This window comes from Eumetopias jubatus, unplaced genomic scaffold (genome assembly GCF_037043125.1).
Source record: "Eumetopias jubatus isolate StellerSeaLion01/CBP00866 unplaced genomic scaffold, mEumJub1_p1.0 scaffold_8, whole genome shotgun sequence".
In the NCBI taxonomy this organism is placed as follows: domain Eukaryota; kingdom Metazoa; phylum Chordata; class Mammalia; order Carnivora; family Otariidae; genus Eumetopias; species Eumetopias jubatus.
This window is the reverse complement of record NW_028274814.1, coordinates 119460337-119478398: the sequence shown is the minus strand read 5'-3', so window position 1 is coordinate 119478398 and position 18062 is coordinate 119460337. Positions and strand designations below refer to the sequence as shown.

The window sequence follows — 18062 nt, the reverse complement described above, 5'->3', positions numbered from 1 at the left end:
TGTGACCTCTTTAATTTCCATCATTAGGGACATCGGGATTAGAGTCCTGGTGGCTGCAGGACTCCTCACATGAGTGATTTTTCACTTATTGGGAACTGCCTTCTCCTGTAGACAGTAAGCTCCTTGAGGCCACGGGCTATGTCTGTTTTAACAAGTTCACACCTGGCAGTGTTTTGCCCCCGCAATAAGTATTCAATTAGGATTTATTAAATAGTTCCCTCCTAATAGGGAAAAACTATCATTTACATATTCATCGCCTCCCCTCTGCCCTCAGCTTGCTGAGGGGAAGAAGCCAAGCCCCTCTTGCTGCCTCCCCCAGCATAATGATGTGTTGCCAGGTGGGTTCCTGGGCCAACCACTGACTGCTTGTGGATGATGAGGAGACCGGAGAAGTTGGGAGAAGCCTGCCAGGCTGGCACTGGAAATATCAGAGAACTACTGACAAGAGAAAAGTAGTAGATTCAGACAGTGGGAGGGGAGACAGAAAAGACATTTTGTGGGAGCTGAGTTTGAGAGGTTTCGGGAGCTTGGAGAGGGAAAAGAGGGTCCCTGGGGGCAAGTGCAAGGCCTATGAAAGCACGCACAGAAATGAGATTTTTCTGTAGGCAAAAACTGGCAGGAAGAGCTGGTTTCTATCATGTTTGCTGTGTGTTAACAGTGGGATCTCTGGACAATTTTAATAGATTTCATAGAGATAAAAAATTGCTTCTTGGTTATTTCTGACTTTAATTCTTTGAATGAGACTCCCGGCTAGGCTGACTTCAAGATGAGAAGAGGCCAGGGGGGCGGAGCAAGATGACGGAGGAGTAGGAGACCTGGATTTCCTCTGGTCTCAGGAATTCAGCTGAAGAGGGATCAAACCATTCTGAACACCTACGAACTCAACAGGAGATCGAAGAAGAGAGTAGCAACAACTCTCTGAACAGAGAAGCGACCGCTAACTGGAAGGTAGGACGTGTGGAGAAGTGAATCCGAGGCGATATTCGGGAGGATAAATGGCGGGGGAGGGGGCCTCTGTCGGCCGCTTCTGGCAAGTGATAGAGCTGCGGAGCACAAAATTGGAACTTTTATTTTTTTAATTATTTTTTTTGATACATTATCTTCTTTTACTCAAATACCAGTCTGATCACACATGGTCCAAGAACACTCAAATAATAAGCCACATATAAACAGATGTTAAAGTTTGGTCTTCAAACATTATAGCCAATGAGGCCACGCTTGCCTATGATCTTGCCGACATAAAACCACATCCACACCTAGGTGGCCACCAAACCATTCAGCAGAGCTTCCTTAACTGTGAGCTGTTTGAAGCTACCAGTTTGAGCACTCTTGACTATTTTTTTCAGGCTCTGAATAGCTGTAGGGATCTCAGCAGGGGTTGGAGGAACCAGCTCAACCTTGGCATAGTGCCAAAATGTGGCCAGTCGAGGCTTTGAGGAAGTCACAGCAGCGTTCACCAGCGCCGGGGCCTTCTCTGCGAGGTTACGGACAAACTGGGCCATAGTTCCAAGCTGGAAGGTCCGTTGCCCTGGACGGCTGCTGAATGTCCACAAAATTGGAACTTTTAGAAGTCGGTTCCACTGAGGGACGTCACTCCAGTGGCTAAGTGGGAGGTGGAAACCTCGCGGGACAGTGTGGACTCAGGACCCTCGGGGTCACAGAAAGACCGGGGGTGCCTGAGTGCGGCAGAGCTCCCAGGTATCGGAGCGGGGAAGCCGGCTGCAGAGACGGAGCTGAGGCGCGGGCTCTCAGCTCGGGGTGGCCATAAACTGTGATCCGCGGCCCAGTCAGGCCACTGCTCCTCCAGCAGGGACCCAACTAGTGGCAGAGCCGGGGAGACTCTCCTTCCTCCCCCCAGGAGGAGTGGCGCGGGAGCACACCGCAGGGATCTGCTGGGTTTGGAGACTCCACACGGGGTCGGGTGCCAGAGATAGAAATGCTCGGTCACAGGCCGGGTGAGCACGGAGTGCGCCCGGAGACGGGGGAGACGGGAGTGATTGACTGCTTTTCTCTGGGGGCGCACTGAGGAGCAGGGCCCCGAGTTCTCAGCTCCTCCGGGCAGAGACTGGGATGCCACCATTTTCACCATGGTCCTCCAAAGCTGTATCGAGAGCTTGCAGGGAACAAAAGCTCCTGAGAGCAAACCGGAGCAGATTGCTTAGCCCGGACCGACAAGGGCGGGGCAATTCTGCCTCCGGCAAAGACATTTGGGAACCACAGCAACAGGCCCCTCCCCCAGAAGATCAGCACGAACAGCCAGCAAGCCAAGACCAAGTTTACCGATCAAGGAGAACGGCAGAACTCCAGCGCTAGGGGAATACTGCACATAGAATTCATGGCTTTTTTACCATAATTCATTAGTTTTTCAAAGTTAATTTTTTAACTGTTTTTTTTGAATTTTTCTTTTTCCCTTTTTCAACCAACATCTTATCAATCCCTTTTTTAAAAAAAACATTTTTTATTTTTCATTTTTAGAGTCATATTTTATCCCTTCATAGTAGTTACCCTTATTTTTGGCATATATATATATATAAATTCTTCTCTCTTTAAAATTTTGAGATACAGTTTCTTCTAACAGATCAAAATATACCCTAAATCACTAGTGTATGGCTTTGTTCTTGTCTCCTGCCTGATCACAGTCTCTCCCTTTTCTTTTCTTTTCTTTTTTTTAGTCTTCTTTTTTCTTCTTTCAAACAACTTCTTATCAATTCCGTTTATAAAATCTTTTATAATTTTCATCTTTACAGTCATCTTCCATCCCTTCATTGTATCAACCCTTATTTTGTACATATATAAGTCTTTCTTCCTTTAAAATTTTAGGAGGCACTTTCTTCTAACAGACCAAAATACACCCAAAATCTAGTGTGTGGCACTGATCTATGTACTAGCCTGATCATATTTGATCATAGTCTGTTTTTTTTTTTTTGTTTTGTTCTGGTTTTTTTTTTTTATCTTTTTCTTTTTCTCTTTCTTTTTTCTTTCTTTCCCTTTCTTTTCCCCTGGTTTCAGGTCTTTTCAGATTTGTATAGAGTATATTTGCTGGGGACATTGTTAACCTGTTACATTTTGTCCTCTCATTCATCTGTTCTCCTCTGAACAAAATGACAAGACGAAAAAAATCACCTCAGCAAAAAGAACAAGAGGTAGTACTGTCTGCCAGGGACCTACTCAATATGGACATTAGTACGATGTTGGACCTAGAGTTCAGAATCATGACTTTAAAGATACTAGCTGGGCTTGAAAAAAGTGTAGAGGTTATTACAGAAACCCTTTCTGGAGAAATAAAAGAACTAAAATCTAACCAAGTCAAAATCAAAAAGGCTATTAATGAGGTGCAATCAAAAATGGGGGCACTAACTGCTAGGATAAATGAGGCAGAAGAGAGAATCAGCGATATAGAAGACCAAAGGATGGAAAATAAAGAGGCTGAGAAAAAGAGAGAGAAACAACTACAGGATCACGAGGGCAGAATTTGAGAGAGAAGCGATACGATAAGACGAAACAACATTAGAATAATTGGGATCCCAGAAGAAGAAGAAAGAGAGAGAGGGGCAGAAGGTATATTGGAGCAAATTATAGCAGAGAACTTCCCTAATGTGGGGAAGGAAACAGGCATCAAAATCCAGGAGGCACAGAGAACCCCTCTCAAAATCAATAAAAATAGGTCAACACCCCGACATCTAATAGTAAAACTTATTTGCAAATGACATATCAGATAAAGGGCTAGTATCCAAAATCTATAAAGAACTTATCAAACTCAACACCCAAAGAACAAGTAATCCAATCAAGAAATGGGCAGAAGACATGAACAGAGATTTTTCCAAAGAAGACATCCAAATGGCCAACAGACACATGAAAAAGTGCTCAACATCGTTCGGGATCAGGGAAATCCAAATCAAAACCTCAATGAGCTACCACCTCACACCAGTCAGAATGGCTAAAATTAACAAGTCAGGAAACGACAGATGTTGGCGGGGATGTGGAGAAAGGGGAAACCTCCTACACTGTTGGTGGGAATGCAAGCTGGTGCAACCCCTCTGGAAAACTGTATGGAGGTTCCTCAAACAGTTGAAAATAGAGCTGCCATACGATCCAGCAACTGCACTACTGGGTATTTACCCCAAAGATACAAATGTAGGGATCCGAAGGGGTACCTGCACCCCAATGTTTATAGCAGCAATGTCCACAATAGCCAAACTGTGGAAAGAGCCAAGATGTCCATCGACAGATGAATGGATAAAGAAGAAGTGGTATATATACACAATGGAATATTATGCAGCCATCAAAAGGAAAGAGATCTTGCCATTTGCAACGACGTGGATGGAACTGGAGGGTGTTATGTTGAGTGAAATAAGTCAATCAGAGAAAGACATGTATCATATGACCTCACTGATATGAGGAATTTTTAACCTCAGGAAACAAGCTGAGGGTTGCTGGAGTGGTGGGGGGTGGGAGGGATGGGGTGGCTGGGTGATAGACATTGGGGAGGGTATGTGCTATGGTGAGCGCTGTGAATTGTGCAAGACTGTTGAATCACAGATCTGTACTTCTGAAACAAATAATGCAATATATGTTAAGAAAAAGAAAGAAGAAGAAGATAGCAGGAGGGGAAGAATGAAGGGGAGTAAGTCGGAGCGGGAGATGAACCATGAGAGACGATGGACTCTGAAAAACATACTGAGGTTTCTAGAGGGGAGGGGGGTGGGGGGATGGGTTAGCCTGGTGATGGGTATTAAAGAGGGCTCGTTCTGCGTGGAGCAAGTGGGTGTTATGCACAAACAATGAATCATGGAACACTACATCAAAAACTAATGATGTAATGTATGGTGATTAACATAACAATAAAAAAATAAAAAAAAAAAGACGAGAAGAGGCCAGTCTGGCTTTATGTGGGGTACACCCTCATGTAGGAAACTGAGTTTCACGCTTCGGTGCCCTCCACAGTGCTCCCAAGCCCTCATTAGGACAGCAAAGATTTGTAGCAAAGAATCGAAACTCCAGTAATCTCAGATTGCATGCCATCCAGTCTGGTAGCTAAATATGGGCAGAATTAGGACTAAGGACTAAAATGAGGTATGTTCTTAGATTTTTTTCTTTAGTAAAGAATGGTGTTAGAATGTGTGCTGCGAGAGAACATTCCATTTTGGGCCTAGTCCAGAAATATGCACGAGGGTCATTTAGACTGACATTTTCCATTTCAGTTAATCTGTGGGTAGCAAGTCTCTCCCTGTTACCAACCAGATCCTTGTAAGGATCTTAAAATATTCAAATTGTTTTTTTTTTTCCAACCCCCTGAGACTCACAGGAAAGTCACATACTAGGCCAGAGTCTAAGTTACTCCTCCCTGCTGGACCTTAGTAAAACAATGGCATTCCTCCTTGTTGGGAACACAGGCCTGTGGTTTCAGCTGAATTAACTGGTGTAAACTAAATGGAATCTTAGATACAAAGATTCATTTCTGAGAGGCCATGTTCCATTCCGAGGCTAGGAGAGAAGGCTCTTAATTCAATCTGGTGATAGGTGAGATCTTCCTGAGAGAAACAGGGGTCCCGGAGGTTGCAAATGTTCTATAGCTCAGTGCTGGTTTCAGGGCCGGGGGTGGGGCGCTGTGTTCTTACAGAGGCCACCCTAGAGACTTTCAGAGGACCAGATGCCTCATTGAACAAACTGCACACGGGGGCCCCAGCTATTCCTTAGCTGCCTGTTTCCATCTTGCTTTTCTTTTTAAAGATTTTATTTATTTATTTGAGAGAGAGAGAGAGCACAAGCAAGGGGAGCAGGAAGGGAGAAGGAGGTCCCCCCTCTGAGCAGGGAGCCTGATGCAAGACTTGATCCCAGGACCCTGGGATCATGACCTGAGCCGACAGCAGACGCTTAACAGACTGAGCCACCCAGGCGTCCCTGTTTCCATATTTCTTATTTGCTCACTTCTAGGAGGCGAATGAGAAACTGTCTGTGGCCATGTTAAAGTGGAAGGATAAGGCATTTCTTTCTTTTTGTTGTTGCAGGTGTTTTAAAAACCCTAGGCCTGATGCCACCTGTCAGGAAGTGCACACACTGACATCTCTCACAAGTGCCGCAGGGAGGAGGTGGGATGCCCAACAATGACCCGACAAGAGGTGTGATCCCTGGAAGCTTCCAGACGCTGTGTTCCTCACTGGACTCAGGTGCTGAGTGTCAAGCAGATGAGCCTGACAGGTTATTCAGGACCATGTAGGGTTATCCAGAGGAATAAAAGCACAACGAACTGACTGGGAACCCTTGATGTCTGGGAGGAACTCACCGTTGGCACTAGCCAGCTGCTGTCCTGCTGCATTCTTGTCTGCCTGAAAGAAAAGAAAGGAAGAACTCATGATTCCAAACTCATGGCCTAGTACTGGTGGCTACTTGGGAGCATGAGAAACCCAGAAAAAAGGAGGAACTCAAATGCACAGGCATGTGTTTGGAGAAGTGGTTACACTGCCTTGGCGTGGAGAGTATCTGTGAAAGGCTAAAGATGTATGAATTTGTGTCTTCAGTGTGAGCTGACACAAAGCTCAAGGGACCCATTCATTGTGCCTCGTCTCCCACCCTTGCCTCTGTGGGAATATGGGTGTTTGGGGTTACTGGCTTCGGGCACACAGCCAGCGTTTACAGTGTGGGCAATGGAATGCCCAGACCAGTGCCTCTTATCATAGACTTGGAAGAAATTCTATGAAAAATCTGAAGTTTTTTCAGAAGTTGCTTAAACCTCGATGACTTTTCTAAATGCAAAACTATTGCATGCACACACACACACATGCACGCACGCACACACACACACACACACACACACTCACACACACTTCCCCCAGGGGCAGTACATCTTTACTTATCTGTTTTCCATCCATTCAAAAAGGGGAGAGAAAACCGTATAGATGGGATGAATCAAATGGGATTATTTTAAAATGCATTCCCCCTCCCCTTCTGCAGGGGATTGAGGAGGATTACATGCAGCTTTCGTGAAATGTCTTGTGCTCCTCTCTGGGAAAGGAACTGTAAATGTCAAGTCATCAGTCTCCGTGACAACAGCTCACACAGGTACAGGGCAGAGCCGGCAGGGAGGGGAGAGCGGCGTCGGCCCGCGCGCAAGTATCACCTGCAGTTACAGAGACCACTGCCTGGGCAGTCCAGCGTCACCCACAGATGGAGAGGTGAAGACAGTTAGGGATGGGGAAATGGGTGGGGGGCCTTGTGACACCCGAGAGTTACCCCCCCCCCCAGAGGGAACGGCACAGCAGAAGCAGCAGGCTTAGCAGGTGCAACCCCTCCACTCCTTCTCCAACTCCAACCCCAGGGCCCTCATACCCACTTGGTGTTAACAGAGCTTTTTAAACCCTGACGTGCTCGCAAGCCACTTGGAGATCTTGTTAAAATGACCTTTCTGATTCAGTAGGTTGGAGGGATAGGGCCCAAGATGCTACGTTTCTAACAGACTCCTGGATGATGCCCACGCTGCTGGCCCAGACACCATGCCCTGATTAGCAAGATGTGAGGAGAATCTCGGGTCACAGGTGTGCTTTGGGGCGTGCAGCTTCAACAGGGAGGAGAATCCAATTCTGCCCAAAGATATGCAAATACATTTAAGTTGCACTTCACCTCACTGGTGTCAGGAGGAAATTGTCCCAGTAACTCCGAAATCTTTTGGATTTAGAGTGCTTTGGATGATGAAAAATTCTCTCTCTCTATAGCTGACAGCGGATGTGGGGCTGTTCAGGTTTATATTGGGATGACGTAGCAATTCATGAACACATACCAGTTGAGGGAAGGAGTATGCTGGGCGGCAGGGGAAGGTGAGCTTGGCATGCACATTGGCCAAGGACCATCTACAAAGTGTGCTGCCCACATGTGCATAGTTGGGAACTGGGCTTTGCAATGGAGGCTTCCACTCTGGTTGAGCAAGAGAAGGGAAATTAACACAGGGCTCCTAAGTTCTCCTCGCTCCCCCTGGTTTCCCAAAAGGAGAAAAGAAATTGAATAGGTAGGAAGAAATAGAAAATGACAGCAAGAGAATGAAAGTCAAAAGACTGCTTGGGCTTCTATTTTTATTTTTTTATTTTTGAGAGGAGAGAAGAATAAACTCCCTAAGATGAATCAAGAAGAAGAAGATTAAAAGAAAAAGAAAAAACAAAGGAAAGAAATGCGTGATGAAGAGAGGAGGGAAATCTCCTCGGTAGATAAAACAGATATGCCAAATATATTACATTCATTAAGATTTTTCTCTGCTTATCATGTGTGCTTTTTGGAGGCTTTTCTTAGCATTAACGGACACTCTGGGAGAGGAGAAAGTTGGCAGAGAGAAGCCTAGCAAATATATAAATAAGCTTGGGAGGTTTCAGAAGTTTCATATACCACAATAGAACGTTCTCCAGGCTGCGCAAACTTTTTCTTACTTAAACAAATGCTTTGAAAGACAAAGATTTCATATCGTCAGAGGAACATTCAGACTAATAATTGCCTTTGTTCTTCCTGCCTTGAAGTCTCAACAGCCAGCAGATTTATGATTCACTTTCGGGAATAAGCTCCTTCAAATAAATATCACTTTCCCAGGCTGCAAATTGAGTTTTTGCAAACACAGAGATCGACTTCACTAAAAGGAACTAAGTTTTCTTGTGGTGTATGTATATATGATTATGAAACACTGCTTGCTTTCTTCCCCTCTTCTGGAGGGGAATGGATTAGAATCTATATTTTAAAAAGAGCCATTTTTAACGGTCAATGTACTACCAGTGAGATTTTGTAGAAACTTTTGTTGGGGGAGATGGGGTTGGAGTGGGAAGGGGACAGAAGGCAGTCTGACCTTTCTCTTATGTTTATGGACCTCAGAAATTTTGTGCAGTTTAAGGTTGTGGACGTTAAGCTGGTTTACTTTGTGGGTGGGGCAAGATAATTCCAAAAATTTTAAGGTAAAGGAAATAATACAAGCAAGTACAGATGGAAGAATTAAAGTGAGGGTTATGGACCCCAACTGTTGGAATCAGGACTCTTTCAGAGCACCCAGTCTTGTATCATTGCTGTTTAGCTGCCAGTGCTAACTCAGTGGACATGACTGGATTCCTTACATATGCCAGGTAGTAAGGGTGCCAGGGGAGGTGAGCCGTGTTGCTGATACCTACCTAGATACCTTTAAGAGCAGAGTAGAAGAAACACAGTAAGCTATGGGGTTGCCAAGGATGCCCAACCTACGGCGTGGTGGAGGATGTCAGGCCCCCAAAGAGTCTTGCATCACTTTGGGATGTGGCAGTCACCTAGGTCCTTGTCCACATGCATTAAGCAGGGTAGAATGCGGTCAGGCCCCTTTCAGTAGACCCGTGACACCTTTCTTTGGCCTGTCCCCATGACACTGCTCCCAGTTCTGTCTGGGTTCCATTCTCTGTCCCTTTCTCAGTTTGAAGTTTGTGTGGTAACTGCTGCCTTCCTGATAATGATTCTTAATGGAGAACTGAATGGGCTCATGGTTTGAGCCACTTTAAAAGATACTATTTTCCTGATACAGGTATAATTGCCACATTACAGAGAGGGGAACTGAAGTTTACAAAATTTAACTGAATCGCCCAAGTTCACACAGCTGGTAGTTGCTAGAACATGGATTAATTAATTTACTATTATTATTGTTTTATGTCAGCTCTACACCTAACATGGGGCTTGTCCTCGAGACCCTGAGATCGAGTCATACGCTCCGCTGACTGAGCCAGACAGGTGCCCCTAGAACATGGATTTAAGCTCAGGTCTGGCTGATCCCAGGACCTGTAGTTTTGGCCGTTAGTCCCAACAATAACAGTTTAACATTTTCTGGACTTAATGTGCCAGGCACATAGTTCTAATTATGACTTAATTTGCTTACTCTTCACATGAATCCTGTGAGGGTATCAATGTTATCATTCCTATTTTACAAATGAGGAAGCTGGGCTCCTGTGTGACTAACTTGTCCAAGGTCACACAGTTGGTAAGGCAGGGAGCCTGGATCAAAGCTCAGGTAGGCTGGCTCCAGAGCCTGCACCCTTAACCACTGCGCTCCTATATGCCAAGACCCTATGTGGGTCTATTCTCTTCTTTAAGTTCTGACTACAGACTTTGGTTCCCCTACTTGGACTTTTGAACTTGTCTGCTTCCTTTGCTATGTCAGACCCATCATCACATCCACGATTTCTGGTCTAAGTATCCCTGTCTGTTCCTTTACTTTCCGTCAAACATGCACTGAGCATCTATGTGTTCCAGGCACTGTATTGAGCAGTTGGGAGCTGCAGATCAATGCCCAGAAATATTTACTTAGAGGAATAATGGACCCTTTTCTGAAGCCAATCACAATCCAGTGGGGGAGACAGACAAGCCAGCAAAGTGTTGCAGTGCCATATAAAAACACTGTGAGGGAGGAAAGTATGAGTGCTCCAGTGACCTCAGAGAGGGGAGGGTCTAGCTCTGTGCAAGGTGAGGAGACCCTTCAGACAAGGCATTTTTTGAAAAGAATCTTTAAAAAGCAGGAGTTCACAAGGCAAATGAGGGCGGGAAAAACAGATCTTAATTTAAGTCTGAGTTTTTTTTACCTTCTCTCATGTAGGGTTGAAAGAGGTTGGTGGCTTGTTTGTACTTCAGGAATCAACAGGTATAAAAGTCTGCATGATAATAGCTCACATTTGTGAAGAATATTTGATAAACCAGGCAAAGTTTTGAGTCTTTACATGCATTATCTAGTCTAATCCTCACACTCACACTCTGACATAGATGCCATTATTATTTCCAGGTTCCACATGGGCTTCACGGGGTTCTGGGGAAGAAGATTCCTTTTGCATTGACTCTGTTTTGATTCCAGGAAAGGGATGGAGACATTTCTTAAGCACTGTCCACAGACCAGCAACATTTGATGGACTAGGGGCTTGTTTAAAATGTAGATGCTAGGCTGAGAGCAATAGAATCAGAATCTCTTTTCCATGCTCTGCAGGTGATTTGGGAGCACACCAAACACGGAACCACTGTCTAGCTGGTGAGCACTGAGCATGTGGAAAAAGTTTGTTTCCTAGTGATCTTCTTTGTAATCTCATTGGTCATTTACGAAAAGAACCAGCTCAGAGAGTTCTAGAGGGGCTGGTATTTCCCTAGGAGATAGAATTTCCCTTTCCTTTTTAGTCTCATATATACATTCCAAGAAGGTATTATGTATTTTTGGAAATTTCTTGGTATGATTCTAGGCAACAATAATTTCCAGAAAATGAGGGTATGTTTCCACAAATGTTAAGGAAAAACTGCTCTTTTCATAAGAGAGCTGGCTCATGGAGTGATGTGCTAATGATTTTTCTCTTTAGCTCATGTCTGGTGCTGGTGGTTGTGTCAAGAGGGTTTTAGTCTTCATGGCTGATTGGAATGTTCTAGCACAAAGGATAATTTTCTGTCACTCCCCACTCCTATGGATGGAAGACCATGAAGGAGAGACTATGGATGAGAGGAAAGTATAGCTCTCCAGTGCTGGAGACCAGTAGTTTTCCTCTCCAACATAATCAGTTTCTCTAAAGGACATAAAGGTTAAGGACTTTGGGATCAGAGAGTGACAAAGATGGGCTAAATGGGTATACAGTTCAGCGGTACTAAGTACATTCATATTGTTACCACAATAATAAAAAAAAGTAAAGAAAAATGGGCTAAATGAATCAAATCTCCATTTTTTTTTTTTTTTTTTTTTTTTTTAGTTCATGGTAGCTGAGCCTTTGACAATGCCAAGCTCTTACAATTATGAACCTTCTGTGCAAGTGAAGAGTTGGGATGTGATATAAAAGCACAAGGGATTCAAAGGATTGTTAAATTCTCTACATCTCCCTCTTTCCCAAAACACCATGTGGAAACAGTTGCATGAGATGGTCTCTTTGATGACTATTTAAGTGCAGTTTTCACTACTATATTCAGGTTTCCAATAACCATTTACAGAAGAACGAGATCTTAATTCCTAACAGGTTTTCATGTATTCAAAGTCTGACTCTGAATCTAATTTATACAGGTTGGAGAGATTTGGAGGAACAGAGAATGTGATGCCAAATGTAAGAATATGCTTTATTTGTGAATGTTCATCCATCTGTTTAGGTCTGACTCTAAAACCACAATGAGATAAACAATAATAGATGAGCAAAATGGGTCCCTGTATTCACAGTCATTCTGTCTAGCATGTGATCAAATGAGCATAATTTGCTTTGCAGAGTGGTTGTCAGGTTAAAATGCTGTACCTGCTGTGGGAGGGCTTTGAAAAGTATAGATGGGCAGTTTGCTGTCAGGGCTAGAGAGAGACTGAAGAATGGCAGGAGAAAACATTTTGCAATGATAAGGAATTCATTCAACAACCATTTATTTAATGGGTATCTACTGTGTGCTAATAGGCTGTACTAAAACTTGAAATAATATAACAAGATAAGCATAATTTCAATTGGCTGCAATATACAATCCTCAAGGCAGAGGAAATTAATCCAAGGATTGTAATAAGGCTTGATAACTGCTATGGTGGGGAAAATACTATTGCTGTATAACAAACCAGCCCCCAAATCAGTGGCTTAGGACAGTGATCATTTGTAATTTCTCAGGTATCAGCAGGTTGGCTCACCTAGGCTGAGCTGCTCTGCAGATCTTTTCTGGACTTGCTCACCTGTCCATGCGTCACTGGGGAACAGAGGATCTGCTCTGGGCTTGGTTGATGAAGCTCCTCTGGGTGGCTCTGGTCTACATGTCTCTCATCCTCACTCTGAGATCAGCAGGCTGGCCCAGGTGTATTCTTCCCACGACTATGGCAGAATTGATGAAGGTAAGTGGAAATACACAAGACCCCTTAAGGCCTCTGAGCAGAACCGGCACATGTTACTTTTGCCTCAGTCTATTGGCCAGAGAAAGGCACAGGGCTGAACCCAAATTTAAGCAGTGGGAAAATATTCTTTTATCCGTTAGTGAGAGAAATTACAAGGTCACAGGACAACGTGTGTAGACAGGGGGAAGAGTGAAGAATTGAGGTGAGTGATGCCACCTACCTCCACAGGGCTTGAGCATCTGCCGAGACTCGAAATCAATCTGAATAGGATTTATTCAAATGATAAATAGTCAGGGGCGGAAGACTTCTAGGCAGGAGAAACAACAAGAGGGCAGTTCTAGAGGCATGGCAGGTTTGAGGGACCAAAAGAAGGCCAGTGTGGATGGATAGAAGAAAACAATGGAGGGAAGAAACGAGGAAGGTAGGATCAGATAAGGAAGAATCTTATCTACCATATTAATAACTGACTTTGGAGTTTCTCTGAAGGGCCTTCAGAGCCATTGAGGGGTTTTGATATTATGATTATGATTTGCCAGTCATCACTGACCCCCTAGTCTAGATTTAAGGGAGAAATATCCTTCCTCTAGTTTGCAATGGCATAAGCAACAAAGTGCACCTTCCTCAATATTTTGACTGGATTTTCCCAGTATTTGTCCAGTGTCTTCCCATTCCCTTGGGCCCTCTGATTAATGTCTCTGAACAATCCCACTTTGTTTTAATTAGTGCAAATATTTTAAGTTCAGCATATTAGTTTCTCTTGTAGGAAAAGCATTCTCTTTGAGAATTGTCATAAATCACCGAAAAAATGAATTGGCCAGTGAGAGAAAGACCATTTCCCAGCAAATACCGGCAGTCTATCTCGTTATAGGCTCAAACTCTAGATGTTGGAAACCATTTCCGACCTGCTCAGACCTTTGACCCGTTCAAAGCAAAGAAGTATCTTTCTTCTTCTCTCATTCCTCAAGGTCTTTTCATCTTTTAAAGTATTTTAAGGAGGCCTCATGGCAGAGCTAGAAGAACTGGATTTCACTCCTAACCCTGCCACTGACTGCTTAGGTGACCTTGGGTAACCCACTTATTTCCATTGGATTTCAATGTTTTTGTTCATAAAGGGTGTGTAAATGTTCCCCCAGAATCTTTCCGGTTCTAAAGTTCTCCAATTTTTGGATTATGCTCTGAACATAATGGTCATTTCACAAATGGAGATTTGTAGTTTTCAGTTCCAGAGACTGCCTGAAGGACCCTTTGCTATTGTACAAAGTCAAAAGTTGGGAAGATGCATTAAAGATGAAGCAGAAGGTGTCAGGAAAAGGATATTTGCATGCATGTAGGCCATAAATGAATTTGTTATGATTTAAGACGTGTGCCAAGAAGCATTAGTGAGAACAGCAGTGGCTGCTTCATCACCTGTGTGCCCGAGTAAGGGCAGTCTTATATAATATGCTTCCAGCTAGAATTGAGCTAAGGATCCTGTGGTTTTTATTTAGTTAGTTGTTTTACTCTTTTGTATGTATCCTTTACCTTAACTCTTGAGATCTGTGGCTATATAATTACATTTGAATATTTTCTAAATTCAACGATTCTTTGAATAGTGAGGAAAGCACCCTGCCTCCAGCCAAGAGTCATGAGTGTTGCGGCTACCATAAGTCAAATTCAATTTCAGAATTTAAATTTACATTGAGGCTGAGCTTATTTGGTCTCCTGGACAGCAGCTGTATCAGGGAGTCTCTTGGTCCAGAATTTGATGTGTTTGTAATTGCTGTTTACCTACCACCATCTCTTACGTACGAGAATTTTCTCAGAACTGAGCGTGAAAGGGAAGCGGAGCTCACTTCTCTGTTGTCTTTCCAGCACTCCCCAGCACACTGATTGGGGCATCTACAACTCAAATAATTAGAATTTCCCAGAGCAACACAAGCACTCAATCCCAAAGATAAATCTCAAGCATTCTAAAGGTATCCTAGCACTTTGAAAGCCAAGTTAGTTATTTCCCAGGGAAGGGTTTGGCTGGTGTTGATTATAGAAATAAATCTGCACTTCATTTTTAGCCCAGTGGCCCATTACAGCTTGCTTCAGTGTCTAAACCCCCAAGAATAACGAGAGTCATTTTATGGGAATGAGAGATTATAAATCACTGACTTTGTCAGTTCAGTGTTTCCTCCAGCATTCTTTTTTTCTCTGAGAGTTATGCAGACAGCGGCCCCAGAGACCACCCCTTTGAGAAGCTTCACCTGTTCTTTGTTTGCTTTTGACTGAAGCCTCAAGTTGGCCCTGGCCTTGTCCCAGGGCCACCTGTTAGTCTTAAATAGAGAGGTGATTGAGAAAACGTTCATTTTTAATGCGTAGTTTCAGGAGGTTTGACTCCTGTTTTCCAAGTAAGTTTCCTTCCAAACTTACCAAAAACAGAACATTGCTTTGGAATGCAAACCTCAGGCAAACAAGGGATTAAACAAAATCTATGCCGTGTCTGCAGAATTCTGACCAAGAGGAGAACGTCTAAGGGTCTGTTCATAAGGCACCACCCGCGATAGCAAAATGAGCCATTCAGGATCTGGGAAATGCTCAGGAAAAGAAATGACTCATTAGAGTCTGTGGTCTTCAAGTGAGTGCATGTGAAAAGCAAAGAATAACATAACATATCTATTCCTATTTTTATCTCCTTTTGGTATCAGTTTAGACGTACACAGTGTATCAACAGTCCTATATGTACAGAAGTTATTTATACATATGGTGTGTGCTTTATTTTTTTTTAAAGATTTTAAGTAATCTCTACACTCAACCTGGGGCTTGAACTCACAACCCTGAGATCAAGAATCACATGCTCTACCAATTGAGCCAGCCAGACACCCCTAAAAGTTTTTTAGCCATAGAGTGCATGATAGAAAAATTTGGAAACAACTAATTAATACAGTCATCTTTCTTAGTGAGAATCAGTTAACGAGATTCACTCTTAATACAATGCCTTGGGGCGCCTGGGTGGCTCAGCTGTTTAGCGTCTGCCTTCGGCTTGGGTCATGATCCCAGGGTCCTGGGATCGAGCCCCACATTGGGTTCCCTGCTCAGCAGGGAAGCCTGCTTCTCCCTCTCCCACTCCCCCTGCTTGTGTTCCCTCTCTCACTGTCTCTCTCTCTCTGTGTCAGAAAATAAATAAAAATCTTTAAAAAAAAATACAATGCCTCATTTAGTCATTTGTTTTCTTTCTTTAGTCCTAAATATTTTAGCAGCCAAACAAATTGAAAAGCTTTGAGGCACAGAGGGAAAGAGTCGGGGAGGGAGGCAGAGAGTGCAGGAAGAGGAGACAGGGAGACCTGGGGGAGGAGATGGAGTCCTTGACCTCTAAGTTCCCTTCCAGCCTTGAGGGTTAGTGGCCACAGGTTCTATCTCCACCTTCCAGCCACCACTGCGGGTAGGTGCTGCAGGCTGTGACATGGCTGAAAGGTATTTCATATTCTTTAAAATGCGGTGGGCAGGGTTCAGTTACAAACTACTGTTGGCCTCTGAAAAATTGGAGGGGTGGTTGTATAAAGTAAGGCAAGGATGGCAACAATTAATGAATAATCACTTAATACAAAGCAGATGTTAAAGTGATAAACACATCAGTTAGACTGGTTTAAAAACAGTTCACAGATACATTCATCAACCTGAACCATTCTTCCTGTTTTACCTCCCTCCCCCCACACTGCGTCAGTCCATGTTTCAGGGTGGGTCAGATGCCGAGGGTGATAACTTCCTGGATTTACTGAAATGTAATCTAAGTAAGCATCTTCCATCTCAATTTGTCTCAGCATATCAGAGAGGCATAATGAGTTGAAATTATTATTACTACTTTTTTGGTTCCTCTCTTCTGCTGTTCATTTACATACAAAACAAATTATACCGGGTGTTGAGAGGTGAAATTAGCATTCTTCTGGGGTTACCAATAGGAGGCAGATGTTGGATCACTCATTTCCAAGATTTGACTGGTGCTGAAATGAACATGTATTAATATGGCAAGAATGGGGGATAAGGATATTATGCCATTGGGACAGTATGACAATTCATTTATCACCATTTATGAACTATGGGTGCATACACTGTCACAAATGAAGATGGATGTATTATCTCTTGAGGTCCCTTGACACACAGAAGTAATGTGTGTGGGCATATGTGATTTTAATATACATTAACTTGCAAATAACTCTGTGATGCATGCAAGCCATTGCATGTGACAGGAGGGGTGCTTATTAGTCAATACACGGCTTAGATTGAAGAGACCCAGCACGAATTAGATGCTGACTAATCAAGGTAATGCTTATCAACCTGTTACCTTCATTTTTTCTTTTTTAAATTTTGTCACAGATTTCTGTTCAGATAAGGAAACTAAAATAAAGAAACGGTGTGTTCAAGATAAGACAAAGTCTTGCGGCCCAAGAAACCTGTGTTGTGATCCTAGCCTTAGATAAATCTGGCCCACTTCCTTATGGATTATTATAATCGTGCTCAAAGAGCAAGATGATCTTGACTGAGAGGAATGGCAGACAGAGGCTGTTTGCATTATTATAACGATGCTGTCCCAGATTAGTTGGAAGTCTTGGTCATTTGGACCAATACCTTCTTATAATTTGGGATTCCTACATAGAACTAAGCCTTGTGGAGGCAACATTCTCAAACGAGGCTACTTCTATGGTTTTATCCATTCTGGGTCCCTGAGTGATGACTGTGCCATTTACGTAAGATCCACTTACTTTAATTTCTCTATTGATTCCTGGAAAGGTTCTTGAAACTGAGAACTTAAAGGAGAAGACAAAAGGACTCAATTGAGGATGACTAATCTACATTCAGTAATGGGAACAATTGCATATAGCCTAATGTGGGTCATGTGTTATGATGATAAAATTATTAATAAATAAAAATAATACCTTTTTAGAATAAGAATTGTATTAAGCCCTCAGTATGTTCTCGGTTCTCTGGTAAGCACTTGATCCTTTTATCTCATGTAAACCACAGTAACCCTATGAGGAAGGTAAAATCATTATTCCCATTTTACAGATGAAGATTTATAGAGATAGCTTTACTTGGCAGGGTATCAGAGCAGAGGTGGGTTTCTAACTCAGAGTTTCTGACTCCAGAAACAGAGGTCATTCTGATGGCTACCTTTGTCTTCCTTACTTTGTGGCCAGCAGTGACACTGAATTTGTGTGGCTAAGCAAGTAGTCCTTGTGCTGGTTTGATACGGAGGATCTTCTAGTATACCACAAAGTCTGTTCTGTGTAGGAGACTTCTTGCT

The 18062-nt window shown here is 43.3% G+C and overlaps 1 pseudogene; it reads right to left on the bottom strand.

The window, feature by feature from the left end:
* Positions 1 to 1190: 1190 nt before the first annotated feature.
* LOC114223002 (ATP synthase F(0) complex subunit g, mitochondrial pseudogene) lies at positions 1191 to 1502 on the bottom strand (annotated as a pseudogene).
* Between the last annotated feature and the right edge of the window lie 16560 nt (positions 1503 to 18062).